Here is a 7,513-nt window from a genome sequence, read left to right as displayed (position 1 = left end):
TGTTTTACTTAAATAATCAATGGCACAATTTACCCCAACGTATTTTCTCCAAAGGCACAACTCACCCCGCATCGGGGGCAAATTGTGCCACGAGACCACTTTTTTTTGGAAAGCCATATTTTTTTAAACAGTTTATTTAAGATCCAAAGTGGTTGTTCCCAGGGATGCCCCACATCCTGAAATATATGTACATATTTTAGTTGGAGGCATTACTGTCATGCCCTCTCTTTAAAGTCACCTCAAGTAAAAACTGGCACATCTCACCCCACTCTCCCCTAATTATTTTACAAAGGATTTTACAAACTGACTCACCTACAAGCCAGCCATCTCCAAACTCGCCATCTCGCAACTTGGAAAACAGAAAATTGTTTCTCAGAATAAAAGAATTGTGTACTGACCCGGGATATTTTGCCACAACGTTGGTAATGATGCCTTTGTCATCACAAAAGCACTGCACATTCAATGAATGCATGTGTTTGCAATTTCTGTACACATGCTCAGTGTCTGCGGGGGGCACAAGCTGCACATGGGTGCAGTCGATCACTCCTATAACTCTGGGAAATCCAGCTACTACAAAGAAGCCTTGTTTGGTCTCATTCAAGGAGTGCAGAGTGCGTGGAAACCTAATAAACCTGGCCATCCGGCGCGACATGGCATTTAGGACTTCAGACAACACATCTGAAAAACGGGATTGGGAGATGCCAGCTGTAATAGCTACCGTATGCTGGAATGACCTAGATGCAAAAAAATGTAAACTTGCAAGGAGTTTTGTCATTGCAGGTATTGCGTGACTCCTTCTCGTGGCTGGCTCCAAATCCGCTCTGAGTTCCTCCAACAGTTCCAAAATGGCAATGCTGGATAGGCGATGTTTTAATGATTGTTTCCTCATTCATTGCAAAAATGTTCACATGAGGGTGAAAAATGCGTTCTCTGCGTCTTCTTTCAATCAATCAATCAATCAATCAATCAAACTTTATTGTCATTAAGCTGCACATACAGCTGTATTGCACACAAAATGAGACAGCGTTTCTCACTGGGGATCCAATAAAACACAAGAATAAAATACATAACTTAAAACACACATCACACACATCACCCAATTATTGCACTCACCTCCCCCTCCCCCTTCCCCACACACACCCACGCACACACACATCCCTGAGACAACAGGCAGTGTCTGTAAATAAATAGGCGTAGATAATAAATAGGTGACAGTAATAAATAATGGGTGAGGATATAATAATAAATAATGGGTGAGGATAAGATCAATAAAAAGATCAGCAGTTCAAAAGTCTAACAGCTTGTGGAAGGAAGCTGTTGATCATTCTGGTGGTTCTGCATTTCAGGCTTCTGAACCGTTCGTCTGATGGCAGCAGTTCAAAGAACCTGTGTAGAGGGTGTGAGGAGTCTCTCACAATGTTCATTGCCTCGCTCCTGCTGCTGCTCTGGAAAAGTTCTTGGACAGAGGGGAGGGAAACTCCAATGACCCTCTCAGCTCCCCTAACAATCCTCTGCAGGGCTTTTTTATCTGACACACTGCAGCTCAAGTACCACGTTGAGATGCAGTATGTCAGGATGCTCTCCACCACGCCTCTATAGAAGGTTCTGAGGATGTTAGTGGGGAGAGAGGCCTGTTTCAGTTTCCTCAGAAAGTGCAGTCTCTGCTGGTCCCTTTTTGTGATTGCTGAGGTGTTCTTGTTCCAGCTCAGGTCCTGCGAGATCTGCAGTCCGAGAAACTTGATGTTCTCCACTCTCTCCACTGTGCAGCCGCTGATGCTGATGGGAGCGTGCTCAGGCCGTGACCTCCAAAAGTCGATAATCATCTCCTTTGTTTTGTCCACGTTGAGCAGCAGATTGTTATCTCGGCACCAGCCCTCTAGTTGTTTCACTGTCAGCAGCGAGCGCACCTCTGTAGTCATCCAGGGTTTTCGATTGCCCCGTGTGGTGAAAGTCTTGACTACAGTGACACCCTCTGTACACTTCGCAATGTAGCTTGTTACCACCTCAGCATACTCCTCAATATCAGTCTGATCTCCCTGGGAGGCTGCTGTCTTGAAAACCTCCCAGTCAGTGCACATGAAACAGTCCTGAAGGGCTGAGTCTGTGCCCTCTGGCCAAATCCTGATGAGTTTTTTTTAACTGGCTTGCTGCGCTTCAGAAGTGGCAAGTGAAGTCCACAATTTGCTTGAACTTGGGGAGCACAGTCTTTAAGCTGGTGTGATTAACTCGCAACTACAACAAAGCTGTCCGGGTGTTCAGTCACAAGCTCGCTGATGGCGTCATGCAGCTCACCGAGTGCCTCGTTAGCATTAGCTTTAGCATTAGCACTGGGAGCTATGTAAACAGCAGCTACTATCATGTTGGTGAATTCCCTCGGCAAGTAGAATGGCGGGCATTTCACAATCAGGAACTCCGCTAACTGAGAGCAGTGTTTAGCAGCTAACGTGGCATTAACACACCAGTCCTTGTTGATATAGATACACAGCCCCCCGCCTCGGCTCTTACCGGAGCTAGCTGCCACTCTGTCTGCCCCTCCAGCTGAATGACCGCGTCTGGGATGTTGTCGTGAAGCCATGTCTCCGTGAAAGCGAACACGCAGCAATCTCTCCAGTCGCTGCGGGTGTCTCTTAGCAAGCGTAGCTCGTCCTGCTTGTTGTCGAGGGAGCGAACATTAGAGAGCAGAAGCGATGGTACTGCTGGTCTGGAGGGGTTAGCCTTTAGCCTAGCGTGGATCCCGGCTCTCTTCCCCCTCCTTTGTTTGCGTTTGCACCGCTTGCGCTTCCTCCTCTCCCGGGTGGCTGCCGGCGTAGACACCGATAAAATTCCATGCTGGCGTAGTATGTCCAAATCACAACCAAGTACCACAATTCTTGCAGCATGCTTTACCCTGATGTTTAGCAAAGTCCCTCGGCTGTTGGTTTTGCTACCTGAATGTCTGGGGTAGGCAGGACACTCAAAACTCTCACTCTCGCTGATCCCTGGAGGGGCCGCTGCGTCCATGCGCGCCGCCATCTTCCCACGTCTTCCCTCCATCATTTCGATGTATCCTTATTGCAACAATAACCGCAGCCATGTGCGCAATTACGCATACAAACCGTTTGCACCTCCCTTTGACACGTGTTAAATATAGACGCAGTTTCTATTTGCAAAATTGCTTTCAGGTTTGATAAATCACTTTACATTTTCTCCTCCCAGCACATGCACAATTGCGTGTAAACGCCCCATATTGCATATTCATTGCAGCAAACGTACTAACTGGATGCAGACGCACTATTTTGCACCTTTGAAAGACACAACCCTTAAGCGAGAAGTATACTTGCTGCGTGGCCAAACGTACGCGTACACAGTGTGCTGCACTTGTGTGTATACTGCAGCACAGACGTTCGTTGATGCAGCCAAAACGCCTGATACTGGTGGTCTCTGCTTGGGGCAGACACAGAGGTCACGAAAAGCAAAGAAGGCATTGACAGTGTATTTCCGGATAAACACAAACATGGACACTCTCGATGAAGAGGAGATCATAATTTTATTGCTGTTAACATCTCAGCAGAGGAAAAGGCGTCGTCTCCGCCGCCATCAGAGATGGTATGTGCGGCCCCTTAACCTGGGTGTTTAACATGGGGAGTTTGTTTCCCTTGTTTTACCCATGCGAGCAATCGATGAGGAAAAGCACAGGGAGTATTTCCGCACGTCCGTCGATGCTTTCGATGCCATTGTGATGACCTCCGACCTCACGTTCACAGTCTCTAGGTATACTTTGCACGAGCGCCTCTAGTGTTCATGTCAATATTGCATCTCGTGTACGCGTCACGCTACCAAGCAGCAAAGTGTGCGGTCTACGCGCCAAACGACCGCAAAATACACGTGGCAACCAAACGTGCACGAAAAGTGCACGCGTACGCATTTCATGCAGCAAGTATACTTTAGCCATTAGTGCGCACTGTTAGTAAATCAGTTTGTACATTTTTTTGCGTGTGTAGTGAGTTTGCACACGTTTTTATACATGCAAACCTTTAGTAGATCCAGCCCTCAGTGTACACACCACAAACTCAACCATAATTTGTCACTATTACCAGGGAAACACAGCTCTTAGATCAGACAAAACCTGAGGCTAAAATGAGTCGATATGAGTGCAAAACTAAAATTGTCAACTCCATGAATCAGTCTGAGACCTCGCTTAAATTGAACAATTCACTTTTCACCTCAAGGCAATGTATACGTCCAAATGTGTCTGCAGCTATTTAGATAACACTCTTCATGAACTTATATTGATCAGTCTGACAGCTGAGTGTGGCAGCAGAGTCTAAAGATACTAAACTAAAACCCAACAGCAAGTTTGAGTGTTGCTCCAGCAGAGCAGGCCATGAATTTAGTCTGTTGACACATTTTCCTGTTTATCAGTGAAGATTCTCAGTCATCCAGGTCATGGTAATCGTAAGTGCTATATCATAGGCAACTGGACTTGCTTGCGTTTCTTGAAAACGTTTCGCCTCTTATCCAAGAAGTTTCTTCAGTTCTAAATGACTGGTACAAGCCTGCAACTTCGTACCAGTCATTTAGAACTGAAGAAGCTTCTTGGATGAGAGGTGAAACGTCTTCAAGCAAGTGCAGTTGCCTATGATATAGCAATTACGATTTTCCTGTTTAGTGTTTTCAGAGCCATGACCTCTCCTGAGAGCTGATCATCTAAAACACTTCAAAAAAATAATGAACAGTAGTTTTTGTTAAACTTTGTATCTATGGATTCAAGGGCTCATCATAATAGTGTACACCAGGGTCTGTCATAACTTCCTTACACCACTGAGTCTACTCAGTGGTAAGACTAAAGAGGTTTAAACTGTGATGTGTCAGTCCATCCTATCTTCAGCTGATATTCCAACAGTGCTAACCCTATTTAAGAAGAGCTTTGCTAAAGCAATATGTATTCTGTTGATTCCTGCTTGTTACAGGCATTATTGCAAAACAAATCCATCCATCCATCCATCCATCCACCCATCCATCCATCCATCCATCCATCCATCCAACCTCCCAGCCACCCAGCCACCCAGCCATCCTCTGCTGCTTATCTGGGGCCAGGTTGTGAGGGCAGTGGGCTAAGGCATTTCAGACATCTCTCTCCCCAGCAACATTTTCCACCTCCTCCTAGAGGATCCTGAGGTCTTCCCAGGCCAGATATGTAATTCCTCCAGGGTGTTGTGGGCCTTTCCTGAGGCCTGTACTACGAAGCAGGATTTGGCGTTAGCGAGGTAACTTCGGGGTTAACCCTGGCTTTTCAGTACTACGAAGCCGGTTTTCTTTTAACCGGGATAAATCACAGAGGCAACTTATGCTGAACAGCTAACCTGCTCCAGACCAGGTTATGTTCGAGATAAGTGATCAGCGTGTATGAAAGCACCGCTTACTGACCAATCAATTCTCTTGGAAAATGGCATCACCATTCATTGAAGATCCCGTGGAGTAAGGTGCGCAGATCGTGAGAGGATCTCTAAGGAGGGCAAGGGTTTTTAGAGATCGGCAAAATCCCTTTGCTTTCTCTGACGATCACCTGTTTGAAAGATACAGATTCTTGTCAGAGGGACTGATTTATCTGTGCCAGCTCCTTGAGCCCTATGTCGGCAGCGCAACACGCTGGCGCAATGCGCTCACAGTCTCTCAGACTGTTTGTATAGCCTTGCACTTTTTTGCAACATGCAATTTCTTGTATACTGTGGGTGACTGTTTTCACTGACTGTTTTATATTAACTGATGTATATCAAATGCATAGGGTTCCCAAGGGTGATCGGTGCCATCGACTGCGCACATATCCCCATCTCACGTCTGGGTGACAATGAATCAGATTATGTGAACAGGAAGTCAGTCCACAGCAATGTTCAGGTAAATCTTGCAGTGTGTTAATATTTGAATTTCACATTCAATGTGCACATTAGTGGCAACATCTTATTATCTCATCATATCAGCACACTACCTGCATTAAATGACACAAAAATATTCACAATGCACATTTGGACTCTCTCTCTCCCTACCATGTAATCCTTTCCAGTGCACATTAACTTTAAATGCTGTTACCTTGTGGAAGTATTTTAACCCCGAATGGTTTTGCAGATGACCTGTGACCATCACTGCATGGTCACCAGCATTGAGGCAAAGTGGCCTGGGTCAGTACATGATTCCAGAATATTCAGGGAATCTGCATTGTGCATTTGTGAGAAGTCATGGCAATAATCCTTTTTCCTGTCCAGGGCTGTTCAGTGGACTCTTACTTGGAGACAGGGGTTACGCCTGCCAGCCCTTTTTGATGACACCCAACCTGACCCTGACGCAGGGTCACAAAACAGATTCAACGTGGCCCTTACCAAAACCAGGGACAGGATAGAGATGACCTTTACTGAACACCCGTTTTGCCTGCCTTCATGGGCTCAGAGTGGCCCCAGACCGATCACGCAAAATCGTATCTGCCTGTGTTGTGCTCCATAACATAGCCACAATACGGAAAGAAAGGGCTCCACCCGTCTTCCACCAGCCCCCTGATGTTGTTGACCCCATCACCATAGACCACCTGGCAGGGCTGTGAGAGGCCATTACAGAGCAATTTTTTGTTTAAGACACAAGAACAGGCATTTCTCTTTTCATTTACGAATCTTTATTTTGTTATGATTTTTTTCCCCGTTCCTGTGAAGAAGAAGACATTTTAGTTGAATGTTTTCCATGCCTGGAATTAAAACTGAATTACTAAATTACCTTATTTTCGTGTTCCAGTTTCTCTACCTCAAATTTTGCTTTTTTCATTAACAGTTTCTTCAACTCAATGTCCAACTCTAATGTCCTCTTATATAGAGCCCTCAGATTGTCTGCTCTAACCTGAAACAAATCACATAATACAGCTGATTTAACATGCAAGTGTTGTCCCTTTGCAGGGCCCACTTAAAGACAGGTGTAAAGGTCATATCAGCTACTCTGTTCAAGGTTAATTCATTACTGCTTGTGATGCTCTTGGCCTAGAGGTGGAAGCCACAGGTGCAGGAGGAGGAAGACTTCCCTCCTCCTGCAAAATTAACATAGCAACGACAGCAATTAACTTCTAGGACAGAGAGCACCTGAAATTGTTATTAGTCTGATGTGAAGACCACCACGATCAAACTGTTAAAGATAATCAATCACAGCCAAGTATCCACACTCACACCATCTGTGTAAACATGGACAGATTAAAAACTGCATAAAATTGGTAACAAAGGACTAAAGGTCCATTGGTTCCATTGTTATGCGGATGATACACAGTTGTATTTATCTATGAAGCCAAAAGAAAGTAATCAATTAACTAAACTTCATAAGTGCCTTAAAGACATAAAAACCTGGATGAGCACCAATTTCCTGATGTTAAATTCAGACAAAACTGAAGTTATTGTTCTTGGCCCCAAACAACTCAGAGACTCTTTATCTGATGACATAGTTTCTCTAGATGGCATTGCTCTGGCCTCTAGCACTACCGTAAGAAACCTCGGAGTAACATTTGATC

The 7,513-nt window shown here is 45.2% G+C and overlaps 1 pseudogene; it reads left to right on the top strand.

Moving 5' to 3' along the window:
• Positions 1-5,072: 5,072 nt before the first annotated feature.
• Positions 5,073-7,493, top strand: LOC126406118 (putative nuclease HARBI1; annotated as a pseudogene).
• The last annotated feature ends 20 nt before the right edge of the window (positions 7,494-7,513 follow it).

The sequence above is a fragment of the Epinephelus moara genome, chromosome 18, assembly GCF_006386435.1.
Source record: "Epinephelus moara isolate mb chromosome 18, YSFRI_EMoa_1.0, whole genome shotgun sequence".
Taxonomy (NCBI): domain Eukaryota; kingdom Metazoa; phylum Chordata; class Actinopteri; order Perciformes; family Serranidae; genus Epinephelus; species Epinephelus moara.
This window is presented reverse-complemented; position numbering and strand designations above follow the sequence as displayed.